The sequence below is a fragment of the Zingiber officinale genome, chromosome 8A (genome assembly GCF_018446385.1).
Source record: "Zingiber officinale cultivar Zhangliang chromosome 8A, Zo_v1.1, whole genome shotgun sequence".
Taxonomy (NCBI): domain Eukaryota; kingdom Viridiplantae; phylum Streptophyta; class Magnoliopsida; order Zingiberales; family Zingiberaceae; genus Zingiber; species Zingiber officinale.
This window is the reverse complement of record NC_056000.1, coordinates 44,228,198-44,246,049: the sequence shown is the minus strand read 5'-3', so window position 1 is coordinate 44,246,049 and position 17,852 is coordinate 44,228,198. Positions and strand designations below refer to the sequence as shown.

The following is a 17,852-nucleotide window of genomic DNA, read 5'->3' as shown; positions in this document are numbered from 1 at the left end:
GTAGGGTTGTGACAACCGTGCACTCTGTCACACTGCTCCCGATGAGTGACCGAGTGGACGGATGTTGTCGGAGTACTGTCCCGTGACCCCAAATCATAAATGGGGAGCTCAATGCTCTCAACCCGGTACACGATGACGGGAGGTATCTCTGCCGGCTACCACGCTGAGTCACCGACCAACGGAGCCAAAAGAGTCCACCGTCTGCCGCTACTATGTTGCTACACTAAATGCCGGAGCCAAACAGAGCAGAACTGGCTACCACGCTGAGTCATATGACCAACGGAGCCAAACAGCAGAACCGCCACACACCTGCCTGATATACCACTAAACCATGAGTGGGGGTGTGTGCAGTACATGTAACTGGCGATGGGCTCAACCATAGTGGAGCCGACAATCGCACAGCATGCAATCATGATGCATGTCACTATGCATAACAAAACTGATCAACATAACCATATCCATATATACAAAATGGGTACTGTAAAAACGATGATCACATACCAAAATCTAGAATACACAGGTCAGATAAAATATCGAAAACCTATGTCCTGAACATAATAAGTATGGAATATCCTGATCAGCATAGAAAAATCCGTATATACATAATATGGGTACCACAGTATCAGTAGGTCAATCCATGGATCTAGGGCATACAGGTCCTCTATGGTATAGCAACCTAGATCCTAACATATCCCCTTCCATAACATGTGTACCAACAATATGCACATATCAAGAATCAAGGTCTAGGTACACGAATCATATATGATATACAAATAGAGGTACCCAAGCCAGTCATGACATAAAACCTAAGTATCAGATAATCTCGATACACATGACTGAAACCAAAAGTCCAGAACCTAGTCCTAACCTCAGTAAAACGTGGTATGTCACTTATTCTAGAAACTAAGATACTCATGGTAATACAGTACTCATGGCAATAAATCACATGATATAAGCACGGATACGTCACAGGCGATAAACCTAACATGCTATGGATATCAAACAGTGACATACCAAAGACAAACATGTTCATTGCTTGTAGTTATAAAATACTATGCATATCCAAAGACAATATCATAAAAGATAAGTCAAGAGGTACCCGCCTCCGATATAGATTGAATCGAACCAATCCGATGTCGAGGGCTCATCTCGAATCACAATCTGTAACAACACATTTTACAATTAATTATATCATTAAATCAAAATGACCAAATCCTAAACCTATTAGGATTAAATCATAGTGAATCAATCCAATAGATCCACATCCCCTTCACAATTCACCACACCTCACCAATTCCAACACATAAGCAATTATGTATGTACCAATTCCTACCTAAATCAATATGTACCATAATCATGTTCCTTACCTAAATTCACATGATCATCTAACCAAATCCTCCAATTCGAAACATGATCTACAACCAATATTCAAATACATATAATCCTTACCTCAAATCACAGCTGTGCTGGATGGAAGGGTTGCTGTTGGAAACCAGGTGTCGCTGGACAAGAATAACAACCTCTCGGCAAAGACTACTTGACTCTTCCTCTCCAAATCTCGTACCCTTGATCCACAACCAGGAGGAAGAACATACACAGCAAAGAAACACAACAGGGAAGAAAATCAAAGGTGAAGATCACTGATCCTCTGCCAAGTTCGTGGCTGCTGGACCCGGGTGGCAGAAATGGACTGTCGGATCCCAAAATCACCAAAGATCACCACTTCCTCACCAACTCGTAACCTTCTTCCTCTCCACTGGTCGGAGGTGACCAAGAATCCGTCGACAGTGCTAGGCACAGCGAAAAGGTTTTGTGCGTTGACGTCGGCGCGATCGGGTGACTATGAACCCAATCTAGGGCACAACAGTGGTTGGCGTCGCTGGAGGGGAGAGAGGTCGAGGCTGCTCCGTGCGGCGCCAACCTAGGGCAGAGGCGTCGTGAGGGAGGAGGAAGAGGGATCGGCCGGCTAGGGCACAAGCGACTCAGCGGGGGGAAGAAGAGAAAGAAAGGGAACGGCTCGCGTGGGTTCGGCGGGGAAAAAGAAAACGAAGAAATAAAGAAAAGAAATTAAAAATTCAACATTTCCTCTTTTAATTGGAGAAACCCAAACAGGCTTTCTGGGACCCCGTTTTTATCCCCGTAAACTCGTTCATGCGAGCTCCGAAAAATTCCCGAAAAATTTCCAAAAATTCCAGAAAATTCCCTTATTAATATTCGCCTATTTTCGATATTTTACAGATTAGAAGAAGATTAATTAGTAAATGCGTATGTGTGAATATGAACTATAAAGCATAGCTTTTGGTCAAGTATATGACAAGTAATGTGTGGTTTCCATTTTCCAACCGAAGGAAGGTAGGGAATAGTGTAGCAAGCATACGACCACATTATTATATCATGATTGTCTCACACTATATTCTTCTATATGGCCCGGAATGACTTGTCTAAGTTTGGGTTTGGTTTGTTCATGTAATTGTTCGAGATTGATCGTATCATTGTTCGATCCGCTATTAAAATGGCTAGGTAGGTAGCTAACTTGAAGGTCCGAGATTGATTGTGTCTCTATTATTAAAATGCAAAGTGGCTTTGGATTATCCATCGTGAAAGAGGCATTAATATAAAGTTAATTTAGACTTCTCGGACCAAAGGAATATAAGCATACGACAAAAGCTAGACATCCTATTTTAAATCCTTGATTGATCAATAATACAGGATGTTACGAATGGATTCAGATATAACGTGATAGTTAAAGTCAAGGTGAGATATCAGTCTAAATTAAGATAAGGTGACAGTTAAAGTCAAGAGGAGGTAACGGTCAAATGGTCACCCTTAGTAGGGCTTGGCTCCTTGCCTAGCACTAGGACTCCCAATCTAAGGATGACTGGCCCTAGAGTTAGTCAGGCCCAGGAGACCCAACGTTTTACTCATCTATTTCAATGTATATTCAACCGTCCGCTTGGGATGAAGAAAGGACCGACCTTCCATGAGACTAGTAGAGAATATATTCAGCCAGGCCCCAGGAGCACAGTCTTCCATTTTCAAAGTATAACTCCATATCCGGTCAGTCTAACAAATGGGCCCTCATTGTTCATTCATTCCCCGACCCTCTTACATATAGTTGTTCGAGTAAACAGTTGACTAGGGTTATAGGGTTCAGCCTCCTTATGTAGGATCGAAAAGAATTTAGATATCTCTACAATGGTATGATATTGTCCACTTTGGGCATGTTTTCAATATGGGACTATGTTTGCAACCTTGCAAAGGTCAATATTGTACCCATATGACTCAATTAGACCATAGATCTGTTGGTTGGTACTCGAAATATCGTATCGGTTCCCCTGTACAAAAATTTTATACAAGTCTTGAATCATTCATAACAACCTATTGTGTTCTTTAGAAATTAAATTAGGAATCGCAAACGGAACTTAACATTTTTTATTCCAAATTTAACTTATCTGTTTTTAGAGGTTTAGACTTGGATCGCAAACGATACTTAACATTATTGATCCAAATCCACCCATGTTACAAATTCAATTAAATATTAATTCAAAGATCAGCTTCCAGGTTAAACATGGCGAGGCACTAGGCCTTCTTGGATATGGGAGCATCCACCACTTCCTAGACAAAGTCTATCAATGAAATTTAATATTTAATTTTCTTATAGTAACCCTAGGTTTAACCAAAAGGAGCAATCGAATCACAAGATCGAAAAAAACAAAAGAACACACACTCGAATTACAAATTCAAAACCTAGAATCATATGCCTCTTGTGTTTGGTATTTCAAAATCTATACAAAGAAAACTAGTATGATACGGAATAGAATTACTAGTTATACCTTTCTTTGTAAACAACAACCTCTTGATCTTCTATCGTATTCCTTTTCTTATCTCGGGCGTCGTGTGAGCGACGATCTACCGAGACGAGAACCACGCAAGCTTCCTTCTTCTCCAACAAGTTTCGGCCACCACAATAACTCCAAGAGAAGATGAGGTTCGGTCATCACCACCAAGCTCCAAGGGATGCTAAGAAACAAAGCCTCCTATCTCTCCTTCTTCCTTTAGCAAGATCCGGCCACCAACCAAGCTCCTTGAGATGAAGATGCTGCCGGCCAAGGAAGAAGAATAGGAGAGGGAGAGGAAGAGAGGGGTCGGCTAACAACCAAGGAAGAGAGGAACTAATAGAAGAGATATTGTTATGAGGCGAGACACCTCTACCCTCTCTTTTATATTTCTTGGTCTTGGCAAATAAGGAAAGTTTTATTAAAACTTCCTTATTCTTTTGGCCAATGAAAGGAAAGTTTAATAAAATTTCCTTTCAACCTATACATGGCCGACCACCTTAATCCCTCCAAACAAGGAAAGTTTAAACACAAAATTAAAACTTCCTAATTTATTTTCGGAAAATTTTAAATAAAAATTTCTCTTTTAAAAATTCCCTTCATGGTTGGTCATAAAAGGAACCTTTTATAAATTAAAATCTCTCTATTATAACATGTGGATGATTTACAAAAAGGAAAGTTTTCTCTAAAATTAAAATCTTCCTTTCAATCTACAAATAAGGAAAGATATCAAATCTTTTCTCAATCTTTTGTGGAAATTATAAAAGGAAAGATTTAATTTTAAAACTCTCTTTTAAATCATGAGGATGTTTACAAAAAAGGAAAGTTTTATCAAAAATTAAAATCTTCCTTTTAACTATAAATAAGGAATGATATCAAACCTTTCACTTAAGATTTAAATTTTAAACTCTCTTTTAAAACCATGGCTTCTATATAAGAAAAGATTTTTAAAAAAATAAAATCCTTTTTATTTTAATATGGCCGGCCACACCAAGCTTGGGTTCAAGCTAGGGTCGGCCACCTAATGAAACCAACTCACCTTGGTTTGGCTGGCCCTAGCTTGGGCTCTAAGCTAGGCTTGGCCGGCCACCTTAAGGTGGGTAAGAATATGGGTATTGGTGGGTATAATACTTTATAAATAAGAGGCTATGATAGGGACCGAGAGGAGGAATTGGTTTTGGTCTCCCGATGAAATTAAGCTTCCTGTGTTTGCCTCGAACACCCAACTTAATTTCATCAATAATAATTCATACCACTAAAGAATTATTATTGAACTACCGCACTAATCCTAAATTACATTTTAGGCTCCTTCTTATCATGAGTGTGTTAGTCTCCCTGTGTTTAAGGTATAGAATGACCACTAATTAAATGAGTTACTGATAACTCACTTAATTAATATCTATCTCCAAGAGTAGTACCACTCAACCTTATCATCATGTCGGATTAAGTCCACCTGCAGGGTTTACATGACAATCCTTATGAGCTCCTCTTGAGGACATCATCAATCTAGATTACTAGGACACAGTTTCCTTCTATAATCAACAACACACATTATAAATAATATCATTTCCCAACTTATCGGGCCTCTTGATTTATCGAACTAAATCTCACCCATTGATAAGTCAAAGAAATAAATATTAGGTATATGTGCTTGTTATTATATCAGGATTAAGAGCACACACTTCCACAATAACAAAAGTCTTGTTCTTTTATGCAGTTAGTATAAAAAGAACTTACCTTAAATGGTCCAGCTCAATACACTCTGAGTGTACTAGTGTAATTTTATAGTTAAGATAAACTAATACAAAATTACACTATGACTATTTCAATGATTTATTCCTTTCCATCTTAGTCGTGAGCTACTATTTATAATTTATAAGAAATTAATAACATGATCTTCTTTGTGTGACATGACACACTATGTTATCTACAATATAAATTAATTGAACAACTACGCTTAGCATATAAATGTAGACATTTGATCAATGTGATTCTTTATTATAAAATAAATATTTACAAAAAATTAGGCTTTTAGTATCCACTCTAACAAGCTCTTGTGCATAATCGACGGTTAAACCTTCTGACAGTCCGAGCTCTAATACCAATTGTAGGATCGAAAAAATTTATATATCTCCACAATGGTATGATATTATTCATTTTGGGCCTAAGCCCTCATGGTTTTGCTTTTGAGCTCTACCCAAAAGGCCTAATGCCAATGGAGATATCTTTCTCTTATAAACCCTTGATCTTTCCCATGTGTTTTCAATGTGGGATTATGTTTGAAACCTTGCAACCCCAACACCTTATCTTTGTAAGGTAAATATACAAGGCAATTCTCAGAAAAAGCCCAACTGAATTCCTAGAGCTTAAGATATCACTTCAGGGGCAGACCTCTGAATACCAAGACTACTAGTTGAAAGCACTGGTCGACCTCTCAGGGCTCAATTCCCCATTCTCCAGAAGCGAGCATCCCCACTTAAGGTTAGTCTATCATAGAACCTCCCGGGCCTATGGGGCTCGGTTCCCTATTTATATAGTCAGATCTACATCATTCAACATATACTTGAGCGGCCTTAAGGGCCCAACGCCCTACCATATTCAATATTCTACTTATGCAAGATGCGGTCAGCTGGCTAAGTGCCCGGTTAGGATGTATTCAGGAGACAACGCTATTAGAAAATTACAACAACCTGTCAGGGAATATTAATCATTTGTCAGGGAATATTCTTCTGCTCTTATGAAGGCATTCAATGGAACCTTCCTCAAAGGTGACTCTCCACTTTTCCTTAGCTGACACATTATGACAGTATGTTCATTTAACCACCTCCTTATGGTGTTGGCTACCATTAGGGATGTAAATGAGCTAGCTGAGCCGAACAGTAAGAGGCACGACCCGTGCCGTTACTCACCAGGACTTTCCACCCCTGGCAGTGGATTTTTACCTTCCCCAGGATTCGAACTCTAGACCTCCAGGCTTAAGTATTAGAGTTTATGAATCCTGGTAGCCAAGTGAGCGGCAGAGTTCGAATCCTGGGGAAGGCAAAAATCCACTGCCAGGGGTGGAAAGTCCTGGTGAGTAACGACAAGGCCAAGGGTCGTCGGTCGACGACATTAGAGGTCGCCAATTGGGCCGACGACATAAGGGTCCCTAGTTGGGCCGCCACAAGGGCCGCCCAAGAGGCCAAAGGGTCGGGTCGTTACAATAAAAGGCGCCTTTTTACTGTAACGACCCGGCCCCTCGGCCCCTTGGGCGGCCACACTAGCGGCTCAACTGGCGGCCCAACCTTGTTCCCTTGGGCGGCCACAATGGCGGCCCAACTGGCGACCCTTATGTCATCGACCGACGACCCTCGGCCGTGCCGTTACTCACTAGGGCTTCCCACCCTGGCCAGTGGATTTTTGCCTTCCCCAGGATTCGAACTCTAGACCTCCAGGATAAGTACTAGAGTTTATGAATCCTGATAGCCAAGTGAGAGTCCTTGGGGAGGTAAAAATCCACTGCCAGGGGTGGAAAGTCCTAGGGAGTAACGACACGGCCAAAGGGTCGTTGGTCGACGACATGAGAGGTCGCCAAATGGGCCGACGATATAAGGGTCGCCAGTGGGCCGCCGCAAGGGCCGCCCAAGAGGCCAAAGGGTTGGGTCGTTACAATAAAAAGGCGCCTTTTTATTGTAACGGCCCGACCCATTTACCCCTGGCCAGTGGATTTTTGCCTCCCCCAGGATTCAAACTCTAGACCTCAAAGATTAAGTACTAGAGTTTATGAATCCTGGGGGAGGCAAAAATCCACTGGTCAGGGGTGGAAAGTCCTAGTGAGTAACGGCACAGCCGACGATCGACGGTCGATGACCCGAGGGTCGCCAAATGGGTCGGGTCGTTACATAACCACCTCATTAATGGTGTTAGCTACCAAAAAGTAGGGTTGTAAATAAGCTAGCTGAGCCGAACAGTAAGAGGCACAAGCTCGGGCTCGATTCATTATCACTATATGTAAAATACCGGAAATAGGCGAATATTAATAAGGGAATTTTTTCGAAATTTTTGGAAATTTTTTGAGAATTTTTCAGAGCTCGTACGGACGAGTTGACGGGGACAAAAACGGGGTCAGGAAAAGCCTGATTAGGCTACCCATTTAAGCGAGGAAATGTTAATTTAAATATTTCCTTTTTATTTCTTTTATTTTCTTTTTCTCCGTTTCTTTCTCTCCCGCGTGGCCGCGAGCCCTACCCGACGGTGGTTCCGCCATTTCCCCTCACGATTTAACCTTCGGCCAAGTCTCTCCCAACCTTCTTCTTCTCTTCTCTTGCATGCCGCCGCTGCCTTTCTTCTTCCTCCCCGAAGCCTGCCCAAGCACTGGCAAGTGCGAGCCACTGCTGGTCAAGCCGTCGGTTGTGCCCTAGTTTCCTTGTCGACGGCGCCGACGCCCACGAAAGTTTCCTCCTTTCTGCCGACACCGCCGAGCCCTAGATTGGATTCGCCGGCTTCTCCGATCTCCTTTGTGCCAGCCACTGAGATTCCTCGCACTTCTCCCTCATGCTGCGCCACCGCTACTGGATTGCCGCCGTCGATCTCGCCAGTAGCCGCCACCACGGATCTGTGCCCTAACCATCGCCATCTTCTCTACTCTTCTTTCGATTTGGATGCTCAACGCCGAGAACCGCTGTCTGGGCAGTGCACATCTGCAGGAGAGAAGTCTGGGGTAAGGTTGTTGGATTGAGCTCGATTAGATTACAAGGTTAATTGATAGATTGCTAAGTTCAGGCATCACTCCAATCTATGCCATGGTTCAATGGGCTTTGTTCTTAACAGCACACTGGCACCTGCACTTGGTCTTCCATTAAATCCACAAGAAGCAAAGGAAGCTGAGAAAGTTCTTAGTGCATTACTGTCATGTATAGATATCTTGGTTGAGTTAGGGAACATTTGATGTAGAGGGCATCATCCTTTTACCCTGCTTCAGTCAGCATTGTACGCGGACAATCCATAGCTGCAATCACAGACTTTTCAGCAGCTAGATCTCTGGCAAATTAAGGTAAGTTGGCTTGGATATCATATTTACATAGCATGAGGTTTCAGAGTTGGATTTAATTTAGGTAGGAATTGGTACATACATAATTGCTTATGTATTTGAATTAGGTGATTGATTATGTTGATGATTAATCATGTGTAAATGGAATTAAGTTGGATTCTTGATCTAGTGGTGGATTGAAGATTTGGTAACTAAATCATTATATCGTTAAACTTTGTTTAGGTGGGATAATGGTTATGTGATAAGGGTTTTTCCCTAAATTGGTTTGGAGGATTTTATTTGGCTATTTTAAATTTATTTGAAGGTAGCTAAATAAAAATGTATATATTGGTGATACAGGTCTTTGATGCGAGACGAGTATCTCGACGTCATATTTGGACCAGATTGGACTTTCCTATTGGAGGCGGGTACTTTTGACTTTTTGTCTTTGATATGCTTAGTAATGAAATTAACATGTTGCATTAATTGTATTTCTTATCTGTTTCGGTTAATCACTACCCAAATCTTGGTTCATGCTTGATTGATTGATTGGTTTGCATCTCATGTATATTTTACCTGTTTATACATGCTTATAGGGGGTAGTGATATACCATGCTTCACCATGTTCAGGACCTAGGTTTTTATACCTTCTGTGTACCTTTGATTCGATATAATTCTTTGACCTAGGGTGCACTTTTCTATATATATGGATTAGGTCAGGATGTTTTTATGGTTATTGCCATGCACCATTTGCATGATTGCATGCTGTGCGATAGTTCGCTCCATTATTATTGAGCACATCGCCAGTTACATGGATCTGCAAACACCACCACTCATGGGTTAGTGGTCGATTCAGGCTGAGTGTGTTGCAGCAGGGACTCTGTTAGGCACCGTTGGTCCGCTCATGGGTAGTGTGACACAACGTGTTATCCGGCAGGGATTCCTCCCCGTCTTTGAGCACCGGGAGATGAGAGCATTGCGCTCCCCCATTTATGATTTGGGGTAGGAGGATAGGTGTACTCCGACAGCATCCCGTCCACTCGGTCACTCATCAGGAGTAGTGACGACAGAGTGTACGGTTATCACAGCCCTACCCACTCGGCCTCACTATTGTGTGAGATGATGTCACGCCCCAGAGGAGTCTCTGTCCGAAGAAATTTCGGCAGCATCTCCCCTGTACGGCGGACAATATAAAACTTTCTACATATCACATATACATCAGCCACAGGCGGCTGGAATGATAACAAAAAAAAATAAAGACAAACACCACGCAGTTAATAAAGATATCCAGCCTCTGGCTGTCACAACCACGCAGTTAATAATAGTAAACAACAACAATAGGACTCTGACTCGAAATCCACCCTACTCCACTACACTCGTAAAGCTCAAATCCAACGAACTCACCTCTTCTGCCGTCCAGGCAGGCATATAGTAGAATAAAAACCAAACCATCCAAAAGTCCATCAAACGGTAACAATCCGTACAATATCCATAAATAAAATCCAAAACAAAACTAAAACATAGTCTGATGGAAGAAAAACCAAAATAAAGCAAATAACAACCTAGTAGAGAACTAGCTCTACGTGCAGATGGGGCCAATGATCGAATCTGCCCTGACACCTCAACCCGAAAGTATATCAAAGGAGGCGGGTGAGTCCAACACTCAGCAGTACAACTGATATGCATAATAAAACAAATAACAGACAACATACAGGCTCCTGAATATGAGGAGGATAAATGCAACCGAAATGAAATCAGAAGATAACTGTACTGACCGGATCAAAGTATAAAGGTAACAGGTCGTCAGACCGAGGAAGTCATCCTGTATGCATGTCAATCAATGCATCCAAACAAATGCAGCATATAAGTGCAGCAATCACAAGCAAATAAAATGCAATAAATGCATATGTCAACCCCATACTCAAATCAATGCTCCTGTGCAATGACAGAGTAAACGGAATGCTGTTACTCTGTCCCGTGACCCCAAATCATAAATGGGGAGCTCAATGCTCTCATCTCCCAGAACACGATGACGGGAGGAATCTCTCGGCTACCACGCTGAGTCTCCCGACCAACGGAGCCAAACAAAGTCCACCATCTGCCGGCCACGCTGCTACCCTAAATGCCAACGGAGCCAAACAGCGGAACTGCCACACACCCTGCCTGACATCGACCAACGGAGCCAAACAATAGAACCGCCACACACCTGCCAGATATACAAATCCATGGGTGATGTGTGCAGTAACTGGCGATGAGCTCAACCAAAGTAGAGCCGATAATCGCACAAAGATGCAATCATGATGCATGACACTGAACATGGCAATCTCATGAATAACATGGCATGATCCATATAAATAGATACAAAGTGTGTACCACAAGAAGACGTATCAAATAGAAGGTACACAAATCGAAGAGGGTATCAAATAAACCCTAGATCCAGAATATAACAGAGCATGTGGTTAGGTCACTACCTAAGGCATATGTGATCAGGTAGACAATATGCAGTGCAGAATAAATAAACAAACAACATGTACTAATCATGTAGTGACCAACCGAAATAAACAGGTAACACAATTACTGTTATATGTTAAACATATTATCATGCATATCAAAAGACACAAGTCAAAGTACCCGCCTCCAATAAAGTGGTCCAAATCCAATAATTGAGAAACACGTCTCGCGTCAAGCTCCTGTATCACCAATATTTAGTTTAGCAACTTCTATCACACATTAGTTAGCTAAACTAAATCCTAATCGAATTAAGAAATTTCCAAATTAGATTAACTCAACATAATCCTACAACCATGAAATCCACAATTATACTCACAACCATGCATTTACCTTAATCCAAAACTCACCCAATTGCGTATGCCCGACTGTTGAGTCACTGTCGGAGACGCGTGCCTTGGTGATATAATGACCGGAACTAGAAGTTACTGCTGCGGAAATAAACAGTGACAGAATCCACTGTGATCAGCCAACAACTCAATGCAACATCCCCAAATTATATTCACATACCTACTCAAATCTGCCTCTCCTAACCAGTGCCCCTCGTTCCCTCTCTGTCGGTGGCTAATGGAAGAAGAAGCCGGCAGTGGAGAAAAGAACCAGGGCCCAGCGTCAACAATCAACCGATGGGGAAGAGGCTCGGTAGAATCCTACGACCACAATGACCACAAACACAAGAAGCACCTCCGGCGATGAATGATGGCAGTCGAGTGATGATGGCCGACGATCAGGAGGTAGAACAGTCGGTCGGCCCTTGCTCTGCCGGAAGAAATAAAGAGAGGTGAAACATAAACTTGGTCGGCGCTAGGGCAGAAGAAGAAGAAAAGAAGAAGAGGGGAAATCAGGTTCGGTGAGGGAGAAGACGAGAAGATAAAGGGATTTGCCACAAACCCTAGGCCACGGCTGAGGAGAGGGAAAACTGTCGCGGCGACGGCGCTGGGAACTCCACGGCAAGGCTAGGGCAGAGGATGCTGTCCTCGTGAGGGGCAGGGGATGAGGAAGAAGAAGAGAGAACCGCCAAGTAGCCGGCGGTTAGGGCTCTTGGCGTCGGGTTCGGGAGTGAGGGAGAGAAGAGGCGCGCGGAGATGTTTCGGCGAGAAAGAAAACAGAATAAGAAATAAGAAAAAGAGAAAAAGAATTTAAAAGGAAAAGGAAAAATCAACTTTTCCTCATTTAAACGGGGTAACCTAAACAGGCTTTTCCGGACCCCGTTCTTATCCCCGTCAACTCGTCCGTACGAGCTTCGAAAAATTCCCGAAAAATGTCCAAAATTCTGAAAATTTCCTTTATTAAGATTCGCCTATTTTCCGGTATTTTACATTCTCCCCCACTAATAAAAATTTGGTCCCCAAATTTCATTATTTACCATCAGCAAATACTAATAACAGATAATAATAACAAATGCTGAACGGTAAATAAACTCACATACCTCAAGTGAAAAGATGGGGATATCGAGTTCGGATAGTATCCTCGAGCTCCCAAGTAGCCTCCTCGTCCGAATGATGCTGCCATCCGACTTTAACCAGCCGGATAGTCTTGTTCCGCAACTGACGCCTTTTCCGTCCGTAATCCGCATCGAGCCTCCTCAGGTAATGTCAGCCGAATCGAATCGAATATCTGCCAAGACATGCGCCGGGTCTGCACGATCTCCTCAAGATGGATACATGAAATACATCGTGTACGCCTGACAGTGCCAGCCGGTAAGCTACCGCTCCGATCCTCTCCAAGATCTCGAAGGACCAATGTATCATGGAGCTAGCTTACCTCGATGCCAAATCTTCACCCTTTCGTGGTGAAACACGAAATACATGGTCACCAACAGAGAACTCTAGTGGTCTCCGTCTCCGATCAGCATTTCTGGCGATCCTGCGCCTCGACATCCTCCGTCTGATAGTACGGACCAACTCGATCCCGCTGAACTCTCTCGAGGTCCCAACAATGGCCTCCAACCTCATCCTGAGGACGGTGTCCAACAAGGTCTATCATACAACGCCAAACGGTGCCATCCGGATAGCCGAATGAAAGTCGTTGTTGTAAGCAACTCTACTAACGGCAGATGGTCCTCCCAACCGCCTCCAAAATCCATAACACATGATCTCAAGAAGTCCTCAAGAGTCTCAATAGTCCGCTCGACCGCCCATCCGTCTCGTGGATGGAAAGTCGATTTAAGTCGAGCTGTGTGCCCAAGGCCTCGCCGCAGATCGCCGTAAACGAGACGAAACCGTGGATCTCTATCCAAATAATACTCAACGGAACACCATGTAGTCCGATGATCTCCGCCATACAGATCGCCAATCGATCCAGGGATCAGTCCTCCGATCGCTAAGAAATGCGCGGATTTGGTTAATCGATCAACGATTACCCAAATCGCGTCATGCCTCGTCGTGTCCTCGGCAATCCTACCACAAAGTCCATGGTAATGTGATCCCACTTCCACTCGTGAATAGGAATCATCAAGTAATCCTCGCAGTCTCGATGCTCACCTTCACCGCTGCACTGCATATCTAGCTACGAAACTGTGATGTCTTTCTTCATACCGCTCCACCAAGAGGAACGCCTCAAGTCTCGATACATACGGGTTCCACTTGGATGGATCGCAAATCGAGATCGGTGCCTCCTGAAGTAGCTCCCGTAAGACCGGATGAGACCGAGGTACGCATAATCCGCCTCGAAATATATAACACCTCCTCGTCTCGTGTAAACCTGGCCTCACGCCCTAAGTTATCCGATCGCCAATGAACCGACAATGCCGATCACCACCGAGCCTCGATCTTCGCCCGATCGACGATCGAGCAACCATGGTAACCATACCGCTCAGATCTCGCCTCAAGGTCTAACTCGAAAACTCGAATCAAGTCTGAAAGTCGGTGGCAAGCCAAAGTCCCTCCGACTTCCTGCTGAGTGTATCTGCAACCACATTAGCTTTTCCCGGTGGTAGCTAATGGTACAATCGTAGTCCTTCAGAACTCCATCCATCTCCTCCGTCGGAGATTAAGCTCCTTCCGAGTGAAAATATATTTGAGACTCTTTTGATCGTGTGAGAATCTCAAATGTGATACCATATAAATGATGTCGCCATAGCTTCGAGCAAAGATGATGGCGGCTAACTCTAGGTCATGAATCGATAGTTCTTCTCATGCTCCTTCAACCGACGAGAAGCATAAGAGACTACTCCGCCGTGCCGCATCAAAACAATACCAAACCCTCAAGAGATGCGCGTGTAAAGTACAAACCCATCCTCTCCGTAAGGTAAACCAAAACCGAGCCGACACTAATCTCCGCCTCCCGAAGTCGGTCTCGCAATCCGGTCCACGAAACTTCACGCCTTTCCGTAAGGCGGTCACCGATAGCAATACGCGAGAAACCCTCGACAAAACGCCGGTAATATCCGCCAATCCGTAAAATCATGATCTCTCGATCGACCCGCCCCAATCGTGACACCGATCTTCCGAGGATCCATCAAATACCTCTACTAGAAACCACGTGTCCCAAAAAATCGAGGATAACCAGAATGCACACTTGCTGAACTTCGCGTACAACTGATGTCGCCTAAGAATCTCCAAAACTATGCGAAGATGCATGCTCCTCCTCGAATGCGAGTAGACCAATATGTCATCAATGAAAACGATAACAAACTGATCCAAATACTCCATAAATATGCGGTTCATCAAGTCCATAAACATCGTTGAGCATTGGTAAGCCCAAATGGCATTACCAAAACTCATAATGACCATATCGAGTACGGAAAGCTGTCTTCTGAATCTCTCGACTCACCTGATGATATCCGGATCGCAGATCAATCTTAGAATACATCGAACTCCGAGCTGATCAAACAAATCCTCGATCCGTGGTAAAGGATATTTATTTCTAACGGTCACCGCATTCCTGTCCGTAGTCAATACATAACCTCATGGTACCGTCCTTTTCTTCAAATAAAACCAGTGAACCCCATGGAGAAACACTAGGGCTAATAAATCCCCTATCCAAAGCTCCTGAGTTGAACCTTCACTCGCTCAACTCTTTTGGTGCCATACGATAAGGAGCTTCGACACGGTCCCCGGAATCAACTCAATAGCGAACTCCACCGCCTTCGAGGCAAACCGCAGCCTCCGAAATACATCCGTACTCCCGACTACAAGAACTTTGAGAGTCGCGAATCGTCATTGCCCTCAGATCGATCAAAGATAACAAAACCCCGATACCATGTGACAATAACTTCGAGCCTGCTACCAAATGATCGATAATCCGTCGCCTCTAATGCCGGAAATCCCATGAGGGTTGGTTCGAGGCCGGAATGTGACCACCCTCGTCAGAATCAACCGTGGCATGATATGCCGACAAACAGTCCATGCCAAGAATAATATCGAAATCGACCATTTCTAATACTAAAAGATCCATCGTAAGTATTAGGTTGCCAAAATCTAACGGGCAACCTCGGACCTCCTGGGTGACATCCAATGAATCACCGGACGGTAGGGAGACGGTCAATCACTGGGGTCCGAGAGTGGGTAATCTACCAACCTCCCGCATAAAAGTGCGAGATATAAATGAATGCGAGCTACCAAGATCTATCAAGATATCTGCAGATAAGGCATAAATAGAAATCATACCGCTGAAAACGGATCCGCGGCCATCGCGATCCTCTCTCGGTCATCGATGAACATCCGCCCGGGCGGAGGAGGAGGAGGTACGCCAGGCCGCCGCGGCCGGGCGTAAGCTCGCCACCGAGGCCGGCCGATATCGCGCCAGAAGACCGAGGACGGCGATCGACACGGTACCGGCCTGGGACCGAGTCTGCACGCCTCGCTGATAATAAAGTCCCAATGAACTCGGGTGCTATGGAAGCATCGAGTACTCCCGCCCAAGCATGCCAAATGTCGCTGCGCATGTGAAGCACTATGCGAAGGTTGGGTCTCGCCCTCCTCGATAAGTACCGGACTGACCGGACTGTCCTCCATGATCCACCCTCCGGAAGTCAGTCCTCTGCGGACAATCTCGCAGTTTGCAATGAAAGCAAACCGATTGTCCCAGAGAGCAAGCTGATGTGATATGATCTCTAGACCCACATCTAAAACAACGAATGTCGCTAGTGGGTTGTTTCCGCTCATTGGAAACCGGAACGCCTCAAGATGATCGCCTACTTTGGGTTTACGTGATCCCCGATGTACTCGATCCGTCCGACTACGCCTAACTCGGTGGTGTAGTCCGAGGTCGCTGGATCCGCCATGTTTGACCTTGCCGCTTCTCTTCGTCTGGAAACGTCAGGCCGCCTCAATCAATAGAGCTTTGTCTAACGTCTCTAGATAGGAAGAAATAGCAAGACCGGCAGTTTTACTTGCGATGTCCATCCAACTTTCAGATAAACGGCCGTGCGTGAACTATCCTCAAGAACGAGCTCGACAAAACTCGACAATCACAAACTCGCATTATACTCGTACAATCGACGATTATTCGCCTCAAACTCAGAACTCCCGCCGACGAGCAACTGATAAGCCTGGAAAGAAACGGCTCAAAAGCCCGTCTCAATCGCCCATGTGATATTCTCGCCTCGATGATAGTACTGGTGAGCCACCAGTGTCGAGCTGCTCGTAAGTGGAAAGCCACCGCTTTCTCCCACTCGAGCAAGCCATATAGAAAAGGTACGCCCATCGCCTCAATCCAAGATAAAGCCACACTGATCTCGGCCACCTAAGAGTGTGAATCGACTCTTCATCGACTCGCCAAGAACGGAATCTCGCTCGGCCGCAACAGATCTATGGCGTGTCGAACTACCGTCAGAATCGGCGGAAACCCCGGAGCCGATACTACAGTGGCACACAGATAAACCGGAGGAGGTACTCCTGGTGCTGCCGAGCATAAGCGTCTGTGGCACGGTAGGGTGAGGGTAGGTAGCCGCAATGGAGGTACAAGAGGCAATCGGCACGGATGTGAAGCAACCGGATCCCTAATGCAGAGCTACCGGGTACACAAGATGTGTCAGCACAGCGCCCGATGCCGTACACTGTAGGCCCAGGTGGCGGTGGTGCCGAGTACGCAATAGACTGAGCTGGAGCTGGTGTCGGATATGCCAATGGTATCCCTGGTGGTACCGGAAATACAGGCGCAGTGGATACTGTCGGTGCAGCTGAGGTAGGCACCTCTAAGGGAGCCATCGGAGTCTGAAGGCCCGACGCAACCACAGTATGCTGAGTCTGTCCCTGGCTGACAGGCTCATCAACTGAAGGCATCTCTGGTGCATCCAGAGATCCTGCGGTCCTCGTACGTGCTCGTCCAGCACCACGTCTCGCCGCAATACGCGTAGATCGCCTCATATCTGTTAAATTATATTACAGATATTACTACAAGTATAAACAACTACCAAAATGACACCATACCTAATTGCTGTCTGGAGATGTTCCGTCGCTGTCCAACCCCCAAATTGACCTCGGAATTCCGTACGAGAATACAACACCGGAAATCCATATAAATCAATAACGGAAATCCATAACAAAATCGAAACG

At 44.6% G+C, this 17,852-nt stretch overlaps 1 long non-coding RNA gene across 4 annotated transcripts; it reads right to left on the bottom strand.

The window, feature by feature from the left end:
* Nucleotides 1-11,413: 11,413 nt before the first annotated feature.
* On the bottom strand, nucleotides 11,414-12,341 carry LOC122011791. Of its 4 annotated transcripts, none has more exons than XR_006120031.1 (4): nucleotides 12,244-12,341; nucleotides 11,863-12,111; nucleotides 11,703-11,783; nucleotides 11,414-11,534 (listed from the first exon to the last, which is right to left on the bottom strand). It is a non-coding gene; the product is annotated as an uncharacterized LOC122011791 (long non-coding RNA). The 4 variants fall into 4 exon arrangements; XR_006120032.1 differs by having other exon boundaries at nucleotides 11,703-11,780; XR_006120033.1 differs by having other exon boundaries at nucleotides 11,479-11,534; nucleotides 11,686-11,783.
* Nucleotides 12,342-17,852: the final 5,511 nt, after the last annotated feature.